This window comes from Protopterus annectens, chromosome 1.part0 (assembly GCF_019279795.1).
Source record: "Protopterus annectens isolate FY-2018-M chromosome 1.part0, PAN1.0, whole genome shotgun sequence".
NCBI lineage: Eukaryota > Metazoa > Chordata > Ceratodontiformes > Protopteridae > Protopterus > Protopterus annectens.
In genome coordinates, this window is record NC_056725.1 from 1053253397 (window position 1) to 1053276434 (window position 23038).

The following is a 23038-nucleotide window of genomic DNA, read 5'->3' on the forward strand; positions in this document are numbered from 1 at the left end:
GCTTTCATCTCCTATACTGGGGACTTCATCAGAATCTAACTGCACTGTGTAGTTGAACAGTATATATATATATATATATATATATATATATATATATATATATATATATATATTTTTTTTTTTAAAGCAAGTCAATGGATAAAATGCGGTTGATTTTTTATCTTAAACAATTTTTAAGTTTACATTTGATGAATGTCTTGGAATTTGATAAGTGCTTTTTTATAAATGATGTTTAAATGTTCTTGTGTTAAAAGGTGTCTGTAGTGCATTTCATCTGAGCATTAAGGTAGTTGTATCTTTAAAGGATTGTGAAGGGTGATGATATCACTCATTTTTAACAGTATTTAAAGGCTGTACTATGGAGTGCAGGTAGATTCTGATGAAGTCCCCAGTTTAGGGGATGAAAGCGCTCAATCTGTGTCTTTGTATGTTGGAAGAATAAAAAGAGCTTGGACTGAAGAGTTTGGCTGACTGGAAGTGTTTCCTACTGCTTTACAGTGTTTGTTTTGGAATTTTTTTTGTTATATTTTACACTGTGGTTACTTTTGTTTTTTTTATTTGCAGTATACTGAAATAGTCTTTGAGGTTAATAACTTCCTTACCTCTGTAGCAGTGTTGTTGAACTGGCTCCTGGTACAAAATAATTCAGTGCAATGAATGCAAAAGCAGTTTATTTGGTAACTCTGGTGTTGGTGAATGCTGGCGTGTCACCCAAAACGTTGTGACGTGTCACCTTTGACATGCGTGTCTTAGGTTCATCATTACTGTATTAGACTGAATCCCAAAAGACTGAATACAATTTGACTGAAACCAAATGAATGAAAATCATCTGACAGAAAATTCAGAGCAGTACAAATGTTAAGACACAATACACATTTATACATACTGTTATAACCGAACAAGGCCCCCCTCCTGACCCTGCATCCCATGTGGGGTATGTCACCCCATACCTTTTACTGTTATACCACAATATATTTTCTGATATATTTTTTACTCCGAGATTCTGCAACACTTTAGTAAAGGAGAAAAAAATATTAGTTTATGTGGAAAAATAAATCTCTTATGTTCCAAGGTTGTATGAGCTTAGGATCAGAAAGTATGTAGTAAGATGTAGTGTAGGAGAAATGCTTTGATTTTCCACTGAAACCACTACATTTTCATTTACTAAAACATGTGTGTGACCTCCAAGCATGAATCAGTAAGGACACTGTAGTGTATTGGTAAGGATATGGGGTTAGGGTTGCTGGAGGGAATGCTTTTCTGCAACTGTATCCGTAAACTTCTCATGTTCTCCATTGTACGTGTTGTGCTTTAGATTTAAGTCAAATGGCTTTCAATTAAATGAGATTGTGTTTTGGCATTTAGCATATTATGAATCCCTTTTGCAATTTAATGTCAAAGAGAATGGTGTCCATAGTCATTCCTTCATTTATTCTTTCTGTAGTAGCCAAATAGGCTTGTATTTTAGTAAATCCAAAAATACAGGACAAACCAAGAATAAAACAAAAATGAAGATGAAGACCTCAGAGCCGAAACTTTATTATTTATTTAGCACTTTTGTCCTCAGTTTCCCGGACTTCTTCAGATTTAAAAAAACACATCCTGTCTACCCTTATATACACATTTAAACTCCTCCCCATAATAAATTAATCAACATTTAAAAACATAAAACAAAACCAAAATTGTACTAGAGATAGGGCAAACAATTTACAAATAACCTTTTTGCACATAAAATCACCCATGTTATTTACAAGCATGAATAAGTACATATTCTTGACTTACATTTTCTAAAATATTTATAGAATCCTATAGTACTAGACGAAGCATGCAGCTTTTAGTTTTAATACACTGAATAGTGAAGTGGTCTCATTCAGACCTGGATATTTACTGGCATTGGTTCTTGACTGCCAGTTAAACACCTGGAATTCTAAAAAATCTTCACAAGATCCACCCCTCTGACCCAGGTTAACCTGGTCAATAACAGTGAATTTAAAGCTGTGGTCAGGGCTTTGTACCAAATGTTTATATAAAGTATTTCTACCATCCCTCTTAATTATATCATAATTATGTTGATAAATCCTCTTCTTATGACTTAACTTCATCTTACCTATGTAGACTGCAGTAGCAGTACAACATAAATCACCCCCATACTATCACAGTAATACCTATGGTGCAAGTTACTCTCCCCATATCCTTCAACCAAAAAGGTAGACCCCTTAGTAATGTAGGGGCACTGTGCACAATGGCCACATTTAACCATTCTGCCGACTCGATCATGGGCACCAGAAAGTTGAAAAGCTGTTTGCCAAACCTAGGGAACCTGTAACAAGAAAATTAACTATACAAACTATAGAGGTATTAGAGATAGTTTGAAAATTTTATGAAATTCTGTATTAAGCAGGGGAATGTGAAATCCAAGTAAAGGTACAAATGTAAATATTTATGGAAGACTTAATTATGCCAAGTTTAGAGGAAGATGAGGCTCAAAAATTAATAGGCAAGATAGGAAGCAATGGAATAAAAATGGTTCTGAATAACCAGTTCACTGTAAAGTTTCCAGGAATAGATGGTATTCCTATGGAAGTTGGTATGGAAGAAGGGTTTTATTTAACAGTATTTGTTTAAAAAAAAGGAAGAAAGTTGTTTTGGTTGTGTGAGGCTGCCAGCCTAGCTAGCTGGAATTTTGTAAATGATTCTGTGTCATTTGTGAATATTAATATGATTCGTATGCTTGTCTTACAAATGTTAGAGAATTATATGTTATGTGGATATTAAACTACTGGTGTAGAAGTGTGTGTTGAACTGTATGATGTTCTTTGTATTTCACTGTTGCAGTCATCACATTTGGGTTATCTGCCTGCAGGTAGCCCTCAGCCGGCCTGAATACCAGAGTCTTTGGATTTCTGTGTTGGATGCTGTCACCTCTTCCATGATGTCAGGTCGTCAGGGGTGTAAAACATGCAGCCAACGCCATTACATCAGTTTTACTTGCCCCAGATGTCAGTTGCCCCCACAATAGGAAGCAATTATATGGTATGGAACACCCCCAGCAAAAAGCAAATACACGTGATATAATATATACCAAACAAGGAAGAAAGGTAAAAGTCAAGAGAAGTCAGAGGGCTGGAGGGAGGGTAACCAGGACTGCAGCAGTGAATACACTTGAACATCTACATTTATGGTAAGTGTACACAACTGTACTATGTTCTTCGTGTTTCAGTGTTGCTGTCATCACATTTAGATTGATTCCTAAAGCTAAGGAAGGGTGGAGGTAGTTAAAGAGCATTAGGGCTAGCAATAAGGTCCTGTAAGACTGCTGTGGCAAATCCAGCTCTGGATTTAGAAAAGATAGGCAGGTGGTAATGCTTGGTGAAGGTATGTACAGACCTCTAGGTTGCAGCTTCCAGGATGTCCCTGGTAGGGACTCCTCTGAGAAATGCAGTAGAGGTAGATGCAGCCCTGGTGGAATGTGTTCTTATCCCCTGTGGGGTAGGTTTTCCATGGTGTTTGTAGCAGAAATGGATGCAATGTGCTATCCATTCGAATACACTCGGACATCTACATTTATGGTAAGTGTACACAACTGTACTTTATTTACTGAGCTTCAAGAATGTAACCACAGTGTACCCTACTGGAAAAGAAGAGAAATGTATATAAACTGTAGTTGGAACTTACAGAGTTAACTTGCAAACCCTCAAGAAAATAAGTTGAAAAGTAAAGTGTATGACTGTGTTTCAGTGCAGCAAGCAGACAATGTTTAGAGCTAGAGGTTCTCTTATTGTCTTGAAACAGAAATAATTACTAGGTTTAAAATATAAACTATTTGTATTGCTCTGTGAATTCCTAGCAGCTGCACATCTGAGAGATGAGCATTTTTTACACAGAGCTGCTAAATTCTAAGTATCTGTTTAGCCTGGGAACTGGGTGCAGGTGACAGAGTGATGTCATCCAAAGCTGACCCAGCAGTAATGTTTTGATATTAATTTGGGAACTCTCTCCGAGACTGTGCATTTTGTTTCTTGTCTTGGATATGAAAATAGCACTTGTCATCTGCATTTGCCTTGCTCTGTAAGTAAGATTTAGGCATAGTTTCTCTTAAATATAGTTAGGAATATAGTAAAGATTAGTTTAGATGTTTTCTGTATTTATTTGAGACTGTCCTGCAATGTTGTTTTAAAATATTTCCTTTGATTCTCAACTCTGTAGTCACTGTGTTGAGTTATTGAGTATTGTTTTGTTCTTTTATTATTTATTATTAAATATATTTAAACCTTTTAATTGTGGCTGGTTTGTTTAGAGATATTTAAGCTCTTAGAGTACTTGCATATGTATTTGGTGACTTTGTATAGGCCACTCCAATAGCTTTGAAAGTCTTGGTTATACTTATCATTTGGATAATAGTAACATCACACAGTAGAATTGGTCACTCTTTGGGAAGGGCCTTATAGTAGCTGATAAAGTAGTGGTTGGTGGCAGCTGGTACTACCTTATAGTCTGGGCAGAAGGGGAGCATAGCTAGTGAACCTGTGCCATCCTTCCCCAGGAGTGTCTGCGCATTTGTATATAAATCAAATTTCAAAGTGTGTATGTGTGTGTGTGTGTGTGTGTGTGTGTGTGTGTGTGTGTGTGTGTGTGTGTGTGTCAGCTACTTGGGGGCAAGGATATGAAGCACTGGTTTAACAGAGGGGTGCTGGAGGTTTTGGCTTGACCACTCGGCTGAGATATTAACGCTATAGCTGTGCCAGTGGGGAGTCTTATTGGGGATGTGGAGAAAGAGGGAGAAAACAGCCCTAGACTAACTGTGGTCTCTGCGTGCTCTTATGGGAAATTGTACTTTACTGTGTGTATACTTGGTAATTGTCATCCTCCCAATGTGTACGTCCCTCACTGATGCTAATGGTGAGAATTGAGGCTCCTTGATTATTGGGCCAGTGCGGGGGCGTCACAGGTTGTATTACCCAAAGAGTGTAAAGACCCACCAGACCCACCCTCATATAGACCTTTTTTCAATTTTAAATCATGATTATAAAGTGTTTACATCTATATTAGCTAAAAGAATGGCAAAGAATATGCCAAAACTGATAAATTTTGATCAGTGTTGTTTTGTGTAAGGAAGGCAAACACTTGTCAATATTAATAAAACAATTATAATCCAGATCATAGGTTCATAGATTAGTACTAGGCTAACTACCCTTGTGGGTCATTTCAAGCCTAGCCAATTACTCCATGTGAGAATCAAACCCTGCACCTTGTGTCTGTAAGGTAAACACCCTAACCATTATGCCATTCTCCCACCCCCAAAAAAGCTTCACTTGTACCAAGATTTTATCACCCCAGATGGGACTCGAACCCACAATCCCTGGCTTAGGAGGCCAATGCCTTATCCATTAGGCCACTGGGGCAAAGCAGAATGTAAGGAAATGCTGATATTTTTTTGTGGGTCTTGATGTAAACAAAGCATGCAACAGTCAGTTGGGATTTTATGAGTAGGACAATAGCAACATTTTTGTTCTCTGATAAAGTAGATTTATGAAGGCTCCAAGGCAGGAGAGTTCCTCTCCAATAAGCTGTGTTTGAAAAGAGATACAAGGTAGGTGTGTCCTTTTTCCCACTTGTCATTTGTTTTATATTTAGAGCCATTAGAAAACAGAATAAGGAGCCCAGAAATTCAAGGCTATAACTGGTCTGCTAATCTAGAAAAAATAGTTTTGTTCACAACTGATATTATTTTATACTTGCTAAATCACAAAAAGGAATATTTTTCAGGATATAAAATAAATGAAAATAAAACAAAAGCTATAGCAGTAAATATGTCAGCAGACATGAATTAGTTCAGCAATAACCATATTTATGGGGGTAGGATAAGAGAATAATTAGATGTGTGGATTAAAATTATTGTATTTTGGCAACTACGGATATATGAAGAGAATAAATAAAAAATAAAGCTAGAAGCTCTTCATTATGGATATGGATAATAGATACAAGTACTAAAAGGTTTCTATTCCCTTTAGTTTTATATACAGGTCAATTATATTTTTAACAACCAAAGGAGAAGTTGTGGATGATGATTAATAAAGAGTTGAAGGAATTTATTTGGAAGTTGAAGTGGGCAAGATTTCAAGAGTTAAGTAGGATGATATCATTCTCCACATAGAACAAGGTGGCTTAAGATAATCTGGCCTGAGCTGATAATTTAATGCTACGCATTTAAGGTTCATTCAAAGCAGAAGCAAAAGGTTATAAGTCAAAGTGGAAAGGAATAGTGATGAAATGGGGGTACTTTTGAGAAGTACTGAGAGAGTAGATTTGTTTGATGCAGACCCTTAAGGAGAATAGCAACAACCATACAAAATATTGTATTCATAAAACAGCAGAAGGTATTCCAAGAACTAAGCCAGCACAAGAATGGTGAAAGGAGATTTTTGCCACTACGGATGACTGCAGGGGCATCAAAAGTAGGCTATAGAGGCCTGGAATTTCCAGGGGAAAAATTAGTGAAGAAACACAGGTTTTGAGATCAAAAATAACTAGAGAGGTAAAGCCAATGGAGTGGAATGAGGCTAAGCAGAAGTCTGGACTGCATGTTAGAGATTACTTTCCCTAACAAGGCTTGATAACTGACAGTAAGCAATGCGAAAGGGTTTAGGGGATTGATAAATGAAAGACCAGCTTGACCAGCTCTAGTAATGTTTTTTGTTGAGTCTAGAACCAAAATTGCTATTTAGTAAGGGATAATTGGTAGGACATATAAAATATTGCATGATAACTTCAAGAATCAATGAGAGGAGGTTAGAAAAAATTGCAGAGAGAGACTAGAAAGGCAGTTTACAAAGGAACAATGGGAGGATGTGTGAACAGCTCTCATGTTTACATCAAAGTTCAGAAGGTTTAGGATTTTTGATTGAAAACATTTGCATATGTATTTTTATGGGAGCACTACAAGCACTTGAATTCCTAGTAAAGACCGTGTCTCAAAGCCAGGGACAATAGCAACTTGTAGCTTGGGAAGGCTGCTGTCCGTGATCAACTTGAATATGAGTTTGAGCAATCATCTGTAGGAGGTAAGAATATTTTAGATTTAGGTAGTGGAAGGGGAATTTTTGGCTTAGGGAGCAGAAAAGGTGTTTAGATTTAGGGAGTTGAAGGCAAGTGTTAGTTTTAGGGAGCAAAAAATACATTTAGGATTAGGGATGGGGGTTGGAGATTTAAGTTTAGAAAGTGAGTGGAGACTTTAGGGTTAGGGAGCAGGAGTGAAGCTTTAGGGTAAGCGTATGAAGGCTTGGGTTGGGAACTGAGTGGGAGTTTTAGGAAAAGAATTTAGGTTACATTAGGGTTATACATTTGTATAGGGTCAGGTGAGGGGAGGGTATGTGCTAATGAAAGTTTGAGCACTTGCCTTTTTTTCTGCAAGTGGCAACAAGCATGGGTATCGTCAGCTACTAGCACATGTGATAGACCCGATTTTATACCCTTTGAGAATTTTTCCTTGGGTAGATCAATGCTGGAGGTGTGATTGGAAACAGAGCGGTAATTGGAAACATGTTTTTGGGAATGTAATGAGCTGTCACAGTTTAAAAATTCCTTACAAAATACTTTGTCAAGAATATTGGGGGAGCAAATAGTTCTAACTAAGGAAATGATTCTTTTGAACTAGAATAGAGGAACTGAAATGACCAGTCAGTAAAAGCTTACTAAGTTTAATACTAATGGCTGCAAGAAAAATAATTACTAGAAAATGGAAATCAAAATAAAATCCATCTGTAACTGAAGTATTGAATATTGTCAAGGAGGAATAAGAACTGAAAGTGGAATCTTTAGAAAATGGAAGGAGCAAATTGAAAATAAATACATGGAATTTTTGTGCAAAATACTGTTCTGAGGAAGGCAGGAATTAAGCAATTTGTGAAATGGTGAAGTGAATATACATTGTTAAAATGTATACTGCATGAAAGCAACAACGGAAATGTTTTGTTTTCTGTTATTGTATATGTATCTGTATCACTTTTTCAAAAATGTCATGTTTAATAAACATGTTAAAAACAGATTTTAAGTACAAACCACTCAATGAGAAAATGACCACAGACCACTCAATGAGATAGATTTACCTTCCTTTGTTGATTTACTTAAATACCAAGACCATAAAGTAATGATGTGAAGTTGTTCAATCTCGCCGTTTATTCTTACACATGGGTTTGGAGCCGGACGCTTTACAGGCTGAAGAGCTCAGAGTAGCTCAAGACCAGGTCCCTATCCTATGATGCTCTCTGTACTACTCCAGATCTAGTTTTCCACTGAGAACTGTTCTGGAAATTAGACTTGCAGTAAACTTTTTTCTTCCATAGTGTTACCAGGAGAATTGCTGTTATTTATGATGTCAGACCATAAAGAAAAGCAGAAATCTGGTTTCAAAAAGTGTCCAAAATGCGGGCAGAAGATGTCCATTACGGACGCCCATGTGAATTGTGTTTATTGTTTGGGGCCTGTTCACCTCCAGGAGGATTGCTCTATCTGCCATTCCTTCAGTAGTAGGGTTTCACTGGAGAGAAGAAGGAAGCAGGTAGATAGAGGCTTATTGAAGCCAGATTTCCAGGAGTCCTTGGACAAGGCTGACCAGACCTTCAAGTCTTCGAAGGGGTTGAAGTCTTCTAAGGCGTCTTCGGAGCCCAAGTCATTGGCTCCAAGCCTTCCTGTTAAGGTGCGGTCGCTGGCTCTGCAGTCTTCGGAGCCATGCACCAAGCAAGTGTTTTGAAGCCACTCCCCGGTCTTGGAGCCTGTCTCCAAAACCTTGAGTTTGCCTATCCTTTAGTCAGTGGTGTCTTCGGTTCCTTCGACTCGTTCTTCGAGGACCCTCTCTGATGTGGATGTGGACCGCGTGGTGCAGAGGCTCCTTGAGAACCCGGCAATTGCTAAATTGTTATCAGCCTTGACCCAACCGGCCTCGGGGCCTATGACCATTCCACCTGCTGTGACTACTCCTTTTCCGACATGAGCAGGGCCTTTGGAGCTGGGGAGGAGGATTTGATGATTGTGGGGACCTACGGAGCAGAGGCCTGTTCCAGTGCCCTCTGCTCCGTCAACCCTGACTTCTTCAGTTCCATTAAAAGAGTCTGGGAGCCGACACTCTCTCGTCGGTTCCGGGGAGGGAGAGTCGAACCGATGCGTCAAGTTCTGACCCTTCCTCTCGGGGCTTCGGCGTGGATGAGCTCAGCTCCGTCCTCTGGTTCAGAGCCCACTGTCTCAACACCAGGGAAGTTGCCATCTTCTTCGAAACTGTCGGCTTCTTCAGGTCGGAGCAGTGGTGCCTATGATGCTATGAGGAGGTTTATCTCATCCAAGACACGCACGTCATCAGGTCCCTCCTCCTCCTCCCCTAAAGTGCAGCTTTCTGCCTCTACATCGCAGGTCCCTGTCAAGCATCGAGACCCGGAGCCTCAGGTAACCCCATTGGGTGACCCTTGCTCTACTGATACCTCACAAGAAGCCCCCACTAATGAGGTTCCCAAGAAGAGACTTTATAAGAGGAGACATTTAGATTCCCTGCAGGAGTCTTTGACATCAGACACCGACTTAGAGGAATCAAAAGTGTCCCCATGGTCCCCCTCGGAGGATATCTCCTTTGCTGATATCCTGGAAGTCGTGAAGCAGAGGGGTGACTGGCAGTTCATTAGCCCTACTGAGGATGAGTCGGTGCTCCTGAAGGCCTTTGGGTCTCAACCTGCCAACTCCTGGGTGACTCCGCCCTTCGACGAACTAATGGAATTGGTTGCTGGAAGGGAGTGAGAGTCTCCTGATTCTATGAAACCGGCCTCTCGGAGGCCCAGCAAAGTTATCACCTTCCCCCAAGGCAAGATGTTCCTCACTAAGGGAGTCCCAGTTGATGCCATGGTGGTGGCGGTGGCCACCAAGAAAGAGATGTCAGAAACCTCTTCTACTGTCCATCCTCCTAATAGGGATTCCAGGACAATGGACAGATACAGGAAATGCATCTTTAGTTCTGCGACCTTTGCTATGCGATCGCTTAACTACTTGACTCATTTTACCCGTCTCCAAAGAGATCTCCTAAAAGAGCTTGGAGATACTCTGCAGGGTAATACAGATAAAGCTGTCTCTGAGAAGGTGACAGCTCAACTTAATACTCTTAACTCTATAGTGAACTCGTCCATGCAGTTCATTTCCTATGCAGCTGATGGTTCAAGTCTGGCAGCGGGTTCAGAGATAGCTCTGCGGAGACAGTCCTGGATGCGCTTATGCTCCTTTGCGGAAACCTTCAAGTCTTCCTTTGTCAACACCCCATTCAATGGATCTTCTCTTTTTGGGCCCAAAGTCAAGGAGACTCTCACTAGGTGTGAGTAGGAGGGAAAGACTCCATCTGCCGTAGGAGTCTGTTTTTCCACCCTTACTAGAACATACCCCAAAGGGCAGAAAGATGAAAAAATGTGGTTCTGAAAGTCTCAAGGAGCTTTCCAGAACACACGTAGTGAACCCCCCTCCAGGGGCAAAGGAGGAGGTAATAACAGAACACGCCGCCCCAGCAGCAGAAGGGGTCCGCAGAACCAGGGTGACAGAGATTAGTTCCTTGGTAAGCCCTATCAGCGCTCCTGAAAGGAGGCCCGACTGTCCTACTCTGGAGGCAGTCGGGGGTCGCTTGGCTTTGTATCCGGATGCCTGGCTAGGAATTACAATAGATTCTTGGGTACAAAGCATTGTTACCAGAGGCTACATTATTCCCTTTTTAGAAAACCCACCTGTTGAGAAAAACATCTCAGACGTTCCACCCAGTCTCAGGGATCAAACAGCCATAGAAATCCAGAAGCTGCAAGAAAAAAGAGTCATCCAGCCAGTCCCAGTAGACCAGATAGGATCCGGAACTTACTCCAGATTCTTTTTAGTTCCAAAGAGGACAGGGGGGTGGAGGCCCATTTTGGATCTCAGCAGACTCAACACATTTGTAAAGAAGGAGAAGTTCCGGATGGTCACGCTTCAGTCTATTCTCCCATTCCTCGGAGTGGGCGATTGGATGTGCTCTATAGATCGCAAAGATGCGTACTACCATATCAAAATGGCCAGGCCATCCGGAGGTCGTCTGCATTTCCGGCTGGAAGCCAGTCACTACCAATTCCGAGCACTGCACTTTGGACTCACAACAGCCCCCCAGAGTGTTTACAAATGCATGGCAGTAGTTACGGCTCACCTGAGGCGTCTAGGATTCCGAGTGTTTCCATATCTGGATGACTGACTCCTTACCGTCGCCTCCAGGCATCAACTAATTCTGTCCAGGGCACACACTCTCACTCTCTGCTCTCAGTTAGGCATTACTATCAATTTCGAAAAGTCTGCCTTGTCGCCATCTCAGCTTATATCATTTATCGGAGCACAACTAGACACCACAACCGCCACAGTAAAGTTGCCCCTGGACAGAATAATCACCCTCCGAAACCAGGTCTCGGACATTTTGCAGAGAAGAAAAGTACCAGCCCATCAAGTACTGAAGCTACTAGGTACCATGTCAGCTACGCTCATAGCAGTTCCTCTGGATTGTATGCACATGAGGATTCTTCAGTGGTTACTCTTCACCCAGTGGTCTTACCAATAACTTCCTATGTCATTCCTAATCATGATTACAGACTCTTGCAAGAAGGATCTTCTCTAGTGGTTGACCAACCAACAAGTTACATTGGGTCGACCATTTGTTTCTCCCCTGCCATCAGCCACGGTGACCATGGACGCTTCTCTGATAGGGTGGGGGGGCTTTTTCAGGGAAGAACAGCCCAAGGCACTTGGTCGGAGACAGAGTCACAGTTGTATATCAATGTTCTGGAGTTGAGAGCAGTGCTTTTGACGTTGCAGCACTTCCACGACTCTCTGCCTCTTGGGATTATTACGATACAGACGGACAACATGACTTGGGTCTGGTACTTCACCAAACAAGGGGGAACCAAGTCTTACCCCCTGTGTCGAGAGGCCTTGAGAATTTGGCAGTGGGCAGTATCCACCAGGCACTTTCTGATAGCAACTCCTATCCCGGGGAAATCCAACATGATAGCGGACAAATTGAGCAGAGCCATTCTGTTACCGCACAAGTGGTTTCTCAAAGACAAAGTTGTGGAAATGATTTTCCGTAGATGGGGCCAGCCTTACTGCGACTTGTTTGCATCCCCCATGAATGCCAAATGCAGAAGCTCCTTTGCCCTGAATCCCCCTTCGGGGAATGCCCAAGGGACTCGCTCATACATGATTGGCCCCCAGGACTCCTGTATGCCTTCCCATCTACACCCCTGATATCGAAATTCTTGCAGAAAGCCAAGAGCCTGGGAAGGACTGTAATCTTAATAGCCCCCTTTTGGCCTCGACAGATTTGGTTCCCCTTCCTCCGACTCTACCAACTGGAGGAAACTTGGATTCTGAACTGAGTTCCAGATTTGCTGACACATTCGTCAGGGACCCTCCGTCCCTCCCTTCGTTCTCTCAAACTGACAGCTTGGCTGCTCCAATTCCCAACCTAGCCAGGTCACATGATGTTTCTTCAGAGGTACAGCACATTCTTGTGTCTTCGCATAAGGCTTCCACCAGAAAGTTGTATGCTAGTAAATGGAGGCGATTTGCCTTTAGGGTCTCCCAAAATAACATTGATCCTTATGTTGCTCCGATTGCCAGTGTTCTGGAATTCCTATCTAAGCTTTTTCATGAAGGTGCTGCAGCTGCCACCATCAGAGTTCAATTAGCTGCAATTTTGAACTTTCATCTTGGTGCTGAAGGTTCTAATTTGATGTCCCACAGATTATGTAGGGCCTTTCTGAAGGGTACCAGTCATCTTAGGCCGCCTGTTAGACAACCCTTTACTCCCTGGAATCTAAATTTTGTGTTGTCGTGTATTATTCTTCCCCCCTTTCAGCCTGTCAGTTGAAGTTTCTTTCTTGTTAAACTATCCTTTTGGTGGCCATTACCTCAGCACGTAGGGTGTCTGAGCTTCAAGCCCTTTCTATCAAACCCCCATATTTGGTATTCCATCCAGACAGAGTATCACTTCGGACTAATCCTTCATTCCTGCCAAAGGTGTGTCCGAGACTAACCTGAATCAAACTGTCGAACTTCCAACATTTTTCAGTAATCATTCTAATAGGTTGGAGTACATGCTGCATAAACTTGATGTCCACAGACAATTGAGATTTTATTTGGACAGGACAAAGGAATATAGAAGATCTGACAAACTCTTTATATCTCATGCTGACACTAAGAAAGGACTACCAGTCTCTAAAGTTACCCTTTCAAAATGGTTAACTGACTGCATTAAATTTATATACTCTTCAGCGAACCAAACATTAGAGCATGGTGTGAAGGTGTAATCCACTAAGGCTGTTACTACTTCTTCTGCCTATGCGGCACGATTGCCTCTGGACACTATATGTGCAGCTGCCACTTGGTCTAAGCTGCATACCTTTATCACTCATTACAAAGTGGACAGGGCCTCCTTTGGTTCCACTGTCCTCAGGAATATACTCCCTTGAGCCACCCAGGATTAGGGTGCTTGGTATGCTACCCATGTATAAGAATAAATGGCGAAATTGAACAACTTCACATAAAGAAGTTATGTACTTACCATAACGTTCCATGTGAGTTGTTCATCTTGCCTTTATTCTTACATTCCCACCCACCTTCCTCCTCCAGGGTCTCGAAAAACGAATAGACTTGGGTCTGGTGGTCTTGTTCTGGGACTTCTTACTCTGGTTGGAGTATTTATTGGGTTATACCTGTTTATGCTGGGTTCAGCAAACTAGATCTGAGGTAGGACAGAGAGCATCAGGAGATAGGGACCTGGTCTCGAGCTACTATGAGATCTTCAGCTTGTAAAGCGGCCGACTCGGAGCTGATCCATGTGTAAGAATAAAGGCGAGATGAACAACTCGCATGAAACATTATGGTAAGTACATAACTTCTTTTTTCTGCAATTATCTGCTCACATTCCTACCTTTCTGCCTCTACCTCTTCCTTGTTTTCATTTACTTTACAACTCCAAGGTTTCCACTTCTCAAACTGATTGCTTTTCTTTGCACTCTTCTCTGTGGGGGAGGGACATACCTCTACCTGCTTTTTCTGGTTCTACCTTCCCCCATTTTGTAACTCCCTCCTCTAACTCCTTCCTCCCCCATGCACATTAACTAATCTATACTAGTGGGTCTTCTTGAGTGGTGCCATTTTTAAATAGTTATTTTTGGCCTGCTCGTGTTGAGGAGGCTCTCCCCAGCCCCTTTTCAGTGTGCACACCTGCAAATAAGTGCCTCCAATTCTTTAAGCTATTCACAAATATTTATTGTACACCTGGGTCAAAAGGCATTTTTATGCTTTCCAACTGAAGTACTTAGCTAACTGTATGTAGTCTTGGGAACTAACTGAAGTAGTGACTGCTTTTACTACAGAAACTGTTTGCTGTTACATATGCTGTTATGCTTACAATGGATTTTGGCTGGAGACTTGTGCAATGTAATGCTCCTTTACTGGTTTTGCCTCTTTTTGTGTACTTGCCTACAGTATCCTTTTCCTAATTATTTGTAGAAGCTGCAACTGCACATATTCCATTTACTAAAGCAGTGTTTTAAGTTGCCAGAGATGGAAATGCTTGTTTCCTGTTGGCAACTGGCAAGCTTCTTCAGCCCCTATTGATCAGTGGTATTCTGTATTACTTAGTGTTACAGTCCTGCATAAGTGTGTGTTTTATGTTATCTTCAAATGTGTTATAACCACTTATTGATTACTGCACTGTTGTTTTGAGAAATGGTGACTGCATAAGTATGGGTTTTACTATTACTATTATATGACTTCTGCCTGTTACCTAATCTACTACAAGCCCTGAGGTCAGTGATCTGTACATTATGGTCTGTTGAACTTTTGTCTCTCTCAGTCATTGCATGCTCACTACACAGACACCACAGATCCCCTTACAGCCTCTCTAGGTTCCTTTATACCTCTCCTGACAACACACATCCGCACTCAGTCACCTCAACCTCACTCCTCTTACTTCTCACTGAGGTGTTATGCACTTTGCAATAACTAACCATATTCCTAATATTAATTATTATCTCTTTTTTTACAGCACACTTGGTCTGCCTGTATCATCACTGCTCGGGTCCCCCCTCCAACAACTGCAACATTGCCAAATAAAACCACTGCTACAGTCCAGTTTCTCCCTACAGTTATTGTAAGCCAAGAATAACACTCTTTAATAAGGATACCCACCAGACAAGTCTGCATAGGTGAATGGATGTTTACAGTTCTTATTATCAGCAAACGTGGTCGTTTATAGTTATGTTTTAAACATTGTGACTGGATGTTTACATTTCTTTTTATAGCACATTTGATACTTTTACTAGTTGTTTCTAAACATTGTTTTGGCCGGTGTGAACACCTGCAAGGGCTCCCCCCACCCCAGGCAACTATAGCTTTGTCTCTCGCCACTAGGTGGTGCAACTAACAATATACTTGCTGTATCTTACCCCAAATAAATCTGCCTTCCCAGTAGAATTCCTGTAAAGTAAGGCTAGTACCATTTACTTGGTGTATTTTGTCGCCAGATAGATCTGCCTTCCTTTGTTGATTTACTTACACACCAAGGCCATAAAAGTAGTGTTTCTGCAATTATCTGCTCACACTTCTACCTTTCTGCCTGTACCTCTTCCTTGCTTTCATTTACCTTACAGCTTCAAGGTTTCCACTTCTCAAACTAATTGCTTTCCTTTGCACTCTTCTTTGAGGGGGGCCAGCCTGCTCTGTTCGTCCCCCTCAATACACTCGGGCTCACTCCGATACCCTACCCTAACTCCATTCTCACCCACCGCTGTGTCACCTAACTTTATACAAACACTAACCCACTCCCCTGACTTCCCCCAGTCAACAATCACCCTGTATCCACCAATTACACCTCAATTAACCAATACACTATTTGTAGTACTCCTCCCGCACACAACTTAATTGCAACTGTCCTTAATCACTCTAGTTCCACCAAACTGCACCAACACCCATCTGTCCCTACATCATCTTATCACACCATCCAGCTAATCCAACATTTAAAAAAATACACACCATTCTCTTTCTCCTGCCCACACTCTATACCCTATTTCTATCTGCATACTGTCTAATATCCTACACTCACCTGCAGATACATGTCCATAGCCCCACACTATATTATACTAATACCATCCACTGTTAACTCTCCTACCTTCCCATCTCCTCCTAACTCTACAATCACTCACCTATTGCATACTTCCACTTCAAACATGTAGTTGTCAGCAGTACCACTAACCATTTCAGCAAACACCTTCACATACTTTCCAAACTGTCACTCAAACATGCATGTATATTATCACAGACTTCCTATAGTGGTGATATACACCCCAATCCTGAGCCACATACTGCATAACATATCATCCTGTCTACCATTCCACCCTTTCCTCACATTAAAACTTTAGACCTTTTCATTCTTAACATGATCCTTAGAAACCTAGTTAACAAAATCACAGACTTTCATGCAGTCATTGCACAATACTAACCAGACATATAGCAACAGGAACTTGGCTAAAACCCGTATAAGAGACCCAGACATACTCCCACAAGGTTATTGCATACACAGGTTAGACAGGATCAGGAAGATGGGAGGTGGGGTTGCAATCTTCTACAAAGATAACCTAAGCATAGACTACCTACCTATCAAATACCCTTATGATAATAACTTTGAAGTCCTAGTAACATGGCTCAGAATCAACCCAAAGAAAAATATTACCGTAATAGCCACTTACATACCTCCCACCAATACTCCCATTGCCATTGAGGAACTCATAGCCTGGACAGCCTCAACCTACACCCACAAAACCATTATCACAGGTGACTTCAATTTAGACTAGGACACTTGCACTTATAACCCCTCCAGCTTCATGAATCTACATGGTTTCTCCCAATCGTATAGATGCATAGCAAAAGGGAATCTATCTTAGACTGGTCACTTATTAACAGTACCACCCACAACTATCTCTCTGGATGCCTTCCAAATAAGTTAAGTGACCATAGATCTACCTACTTAATCCGTCATCAGCTTAACCCACCCAGAACCATAGTTTACAAAATCTTACAAAATACCAAAAACTTCTCCAACAAAGCATTTTTAGACATGCTGAATAAATGTAACTGGACACCACTTCATCATCTCCAACTCATCCAGGCTGTAACATACTTCAACAACACATTTCTAGCTATTCTAAATAGCTTAGCACCAACTCATACATGTTGTGTTAAAAATAAGAGATTGCTCTGGATATCAAAAGAAACCATTTGACTTCGAAAACTAAGGGACAAAACCTGGTTTCAATACCAGAAAAAAAAATACAATAGCAATACCAGCAGCACCACAATCAAACAAAAACAACTCAAACTAGACAAAAACATATTATACATCTCTGCAAAACAAATATGAAAACAATCCCAAAAAGTTCTGGCAGGCAGTTAACTCACTCCTCCACCCAGGTAGAGCCACAACCCCAGAACTAGTAACCAAAGCATGAGTATTGCCTCACAAATCAACACCTACTTTATAAACTGCATCCTCTCTTTAGCTACAGGGAACAATTCTACCCCACCATCTCTTCCACCTAATGTGGAAACTAGGAACAACTCCTTTGACCTCAAACCTGTCCCAACTAACACCATAAGAACAATGCGGAAAAAAACTAAAGCCTTCCTCCTTAGCAGCTGACCAACTCCCCAATGAGTACCTCAATCGTTTAGACGATGCCATAGCTAAGCCTGCCTCCATTCTGGTAAATAGGTCTATAGTATTATCTCCCAGAATTATGGAAAATTTCCTATATCACCCCTCTACATAAAGGAGGAACATCAACAGAATAAAACAATTACAGATCCATAGCCATCCTTTCCCCATGTGTCAAAATTCTGGAAAAATGTATGCACGTTCAATTACTACAATGCTTACTAACTCACAACCTTCTCTTTCCCTCCCTCCCAGACAAGACACAGCACCACCACACCCCTAATTAATTTCTCTAACACCATCAACCAACTCAGAAATTCAAACCAGAAAGTAGAATCAATCTTCCTAGACATGTCAAAAGCATTCAACACAGTCTCCCATCAGAAACTCCTTAGTACTCTTGCTTCACTAAACCTATCAAATACTTCCCTCTCCTGGTTCCTAAGCTATCTTTTTGACAACAAGCAGTACAATGGAAATCCGAACTCTCACCACTTCTGCCTGTCTCAGTAGGAGTCCTCCAAGGATCCATATCATGGCCCCTTCTTTTCACCATCTTCTGTAATGATCTAGCCTCATCCACAACACATACTAAAGTAGTTCAGTACGCAGACTATTTAACTTTAATCTGCTCGGCAGATACCTTACCAGACCTCCAAATAGTAGCCCAGGAAGCTTTTAATGATATAGAAATATATATAAATGAATCACAACTAATCCCCCACCCCAAAAAGACACAGTTAATGCTATTTGCTAGTAGCAAACAATCACCAACCACCTTTCCTTTCACCATTCCCTCAGCAAACAACAGTCATCCAACCAGTTGAGCATAAAAACTCCCTGGCGTGACAATCGACAGACTCATTTGACCAACACATAGCCATCACAATTAAGAAAGTTCACATCTAACTTGGCTCACTGTACAGAAGCAAGCCATTCCTCATTGACAATACCAGGCTATCCATAGCCAGAACCCTCCTCCTCTCTATGCTGCTATATTCTTTCCCCCTCTATACTAACTTAAAAAAAATCAGACTTAACCAAATTGGAAACTTGCTACAACAAAATAACCCGCTTCACAGCCAACTTTTCCCACCAATCCCACCATTGTATTGATCTATATAAATTAAATTGGCTTGAGCTACCTAACCTCCTCCATCTCTATCAACTTAAATTCACACACAATATCATCTGCCATCCTGACAACTGCCCATCTCTCAAAGAACTTGTTCCCTACTCATGCCCATGAAGTCTACGATCTGCATAGACATTTCTCACAGTAAACAAAGCTAACAACACTCACGGTAAAGCCCTATTCTCAAATCAAATAGCCAAATTATGGAACTCTCTACACCACACTCTCCAAAACACACCTGAATCTACCAATTTTAAACTACTGCTATTTGAACATCTATCCAAAAACTGGCATTGCTACTGCACCAAACCTGACTGACAAGATATCTATAACTCTCTCACACTGTCCACTTCTTACCTCATTTTCTCCCTCTCCTCAGTGTTATTAACTACTAAAAAAAAATAATTATATATATATTATATATATATATATATATATATATATATATATATATATATGTGTGTGTGTGTGTGTCTGTGTGTGTATGTGTGTGTATATATGTATATATATATATATATATATATATATATACATATACATATATACATATATAAAATATATGGGTTTCCTTCAGAATCTCGAACGCCTGAAAACCCGAATTTCATATGGTCGAGACCAAATGATCGAGTTTTCAGAAGCTCGAAATTCTGAACGGAGATCTGCATACAGCGCGGAACGGGGGATTTCCCTTTTCCTCGCTGTAGTGCAATTTCGGAGTTGGTATATTTAAGTAGTGGGGGTGTGGAGATGCAGGGGGGCTTGCCCCCTACAGAAACGTTTTATTTTTTTTTTTGTTGTTGTTGGATTAATTCCACAGTTTTGAGCTTCTGAAAACTCGATCATGTGGTCTCAGCCATATGACATTTGGGTTTTCAGATGTCTGAGATTCTGAAGTGAATCCTTCTCTCTCTCTCTATATATATATATATATATATATATATATATACACAAAACTCAGTAGAAGTGGTGAAGTGGTAATGGAAAAAAGCAAGTCTATAAACAAACTTCAGTGATGAAAGTAAGTCCAAATAAAAGTTTCAATGGCACGGAGTAATAAAATCCACAGTTTATTGAAGTAAGAACGTGAGCGCTTTCGCAGACTACAATTCCGCTTCTTCAGACGTAGTGTAATCATTATGACCAACATTCTTTTATACTGAAACTATTCATTAGCTTAATTAATTAATTAATTAATCATCTGACTAAAATTAAAAAATCTCATTCAACAATGGTGTATAACAGACTTACAAAAGTACCCACCCATCATCTAATTACACTGAATACTTCTAACTAATGATCATAAATGCATTTCATAAATCTAAAATAAATCAATGAAATATTAAATATAAAAAATAATAAATACATCTTCTCACAATCTATCAAAATAGATATAAAAAACTAAGTTTCAAAAACCAAGTTTCAAAAAAGTTTTTAAAATATAATATGAGTTATACAAAAATTATCTGAGAGCTCTAGCTTTAAGTACTGGCTTTAAAGAGACACTATCATTAAGTCCTCTGCCTCTATGCGCTGCTAATCTCAAGATCCATTTAACTTCTGCCTGCTCAGTGTCATTTACTATATCGCCCAGCCTAACATTAATAGGCTGAACATGCAATATTTGGAAATAAAAAATATGCTCTTCACCCATTTAAAGTGTGTGCTTTGCTATAGCACTGTAGTCTTGATGTCTCATAAGACAATACATATGATCTCTTATCCTTTCCTTCAGAGATCTATTTGTTTTGCCTACATAGAATTTATAACATAGGGAGCAGTGTGCAACATACACAACATTCCTAGTATTACACGTGCTGTTATTCCTAAGCTCCCAGAGACAGCCTGTGTCAGGATGTTTAAAAAGATGCAATTCATCTATAAAGTTACATTGTGCTCAGTTACCACATTTCTTTGTACCCATATAAATGTTAGTACTATCCAGTGCACCTGATCTGTTTAGATCACGATAGCATAAGTGCTGTTTCAAACTTTTCATATTCTTATAAATAAAGGTGGGAAAATTTCCTACTAACTCTTTTGTTCTCTCATCTACTACAAGAATATTCCAATTATCAGCTATCACATCCTTTATCATATGAATATTATTACAGTAAGGGAGTATTATTGATTCCTTCCTTCCAGATATACCAGTACCTTTATCTGGTTTTATTTCCCCAGAAGAGTAGTAGGGTTTAGCTCTAGTTGACCTTAGTTTACTCACTTGTGTATATTTATTATCTATTTCATTTTCATTATATCCCCTGGACAAAAGTCCCTGCTTTAGGATACTTAGTTCCATGTTTAGGGAGACTTCATCACAACACAATCTAGATGTTCTCATAGTCTGCCCCTTCACAATGTTACCAAATACCATGGGGTTGTGCATACTCCTTCTATGTAGTTAAGCAGCTCTATAGCAAGCTTTCCTAAAAACTTTAGTTTTGAGGACATTGCTATCTAGATAAATTGTAACATCTAAATAATTAATAATGTCACTGGAATGTGTTATAGTAAATTTAAGGAACATATTAGTAGTGTTCACATAATCAAAAAATAACGTAAGTGTCTCTGGGGTGCCTTTCCAAACAAAGAAAAGGTCATCCACAAAACGCCTATAAAAAATCACTCTTGGATCTGTTAATACAATATATCTCTCCCAAGCTACCATCACTAAGTTAGCGTATGTGTTTGCGCAGCTGGTGCCCATTGCCACTCCCTTTCTGTGTTTGTAGCACTGATTTCCAAAAAGAAATACATTATTATCTAATACTAATTCCAGTAACAAACTAATAAAATCTATCTTCTCTGCTTCCATTAGATTCTCATCCGACAAAAGTTCTTTGACCATACTTATCCCTTCATCGTTGGGTATACAGGTGAAGAGTGATTCTACATCCATCGTTACTAGTGTCAAACCTTCAAAATTACTTAACTCTTTAGTAAAAGTATATAAATCCTTTAAAAAATGTTCAATGTCTTTAAGAACATATGGATATTTTAAGAGTACACCTTTTAGTTCATGATCAAGATAAATTGAAATGGGCTCAGTGAGCCACCCAACACCTGATACTATGGGCCTAAACATTGGTAACACAGGATTTTTATGAATTTCTGGTAATCCATGTAAATTTGGTATAACTGGATATTCAACAACGAAAAACTCAAACAGTTCATCAGTTAATAATCCTAGAGCCTTACATTCATTTAAGGTATTATAGATATTTCTATGAATTTCATGTATTACATTCATAGATACAGCCTCATATGCTTCACTTTGCAGCATTTCTAACATGGTTTTAGTATAATATTCTAAATCCATCACAACGATGGGACCTCCTTTATTAGCAGGTCATATCGCTATATTATCATTGGCTTTAAGGTTATGAAGTGCTGACAATTCATTTCTTGACAAATTTCTTTCATTAATCACACCCAAAAATTCAGATTCATTATAAAGTGTATTCTCTACAGCTCTAAGAAATATCTCAAGGTTAGGTGGCAAATGCGGTACATATAAACTTTTGCGCTTAAAAGAACAAACATTGGATGCAAGACAGTTATTATGCATTAATCTCAGAGCTATATTACATGTAAACATCCTAATTGCTAAAATAGCATCACTAATATCTAGATTACAAGTTGGTATGAAACTCATACCTTTATTCAGCAGTCTGATTTCATCACAAGTTAATGTATAACTAGAAATGTTCCACACTAAGTCCCCTGATTCCACATTTTTTTGAGTGTGCGTGTCTGTTGAGAGCTGGGAGATTCTTTCCATTTCTGGCCCCTTTGACCATTGTGGTCTACTGACCTCTTTCTCCCTGTTCTTATGGGTAGGGGTATAGCTGGAAAATTTTGTTGCTGTATTCTGTCCAAATGAATTTTACGCCTAACATCATTGTTAGGACGAAATATATCGTCATTCACATCTGTCCGCTGAATATCAGATGTGAATTCCACCGGTGTTGAATAGACCAATGTGGGCAAAGGTGGAGAGGGCAATTCTTTGTTGTTCAGCCGCTTCTCGGTTGTACTTTCTCCATTGCCAGCTTCTGCTTCCGTGCTTACCGTCTCTTCAGACCCGTTATGCACTTCCTGCTGACAAACCGGATGTCTCTCTTGATTAATACTCCGGTGATTTTCGTCTC

At 40.0% G+C, this 23038-nt stretch overlaps 1 protein-coding gene and 1 non-coding gene across 3 annotated transcripts in view; one reads left to right on the top strand and one right to left on the bottom strand.

Annotated features, from left to right (window-relative positions):
• Positions 1-23038, top strand: part of GEN1 (GEN1 Holliday junction 5' flap endonuclease) — a 911226-nt gene that overhangs the window by 774093 nt on the left and 114095 nt on the right. The gene's annotated exons all lie outside the window — the stretch shown is intronic.
• Positions 5330-5402, bottom strand: TRNAR-CCU. The gene has a single exon. It is a non-coding gene; the product is annotated as a tRNA-Arg (tRNA).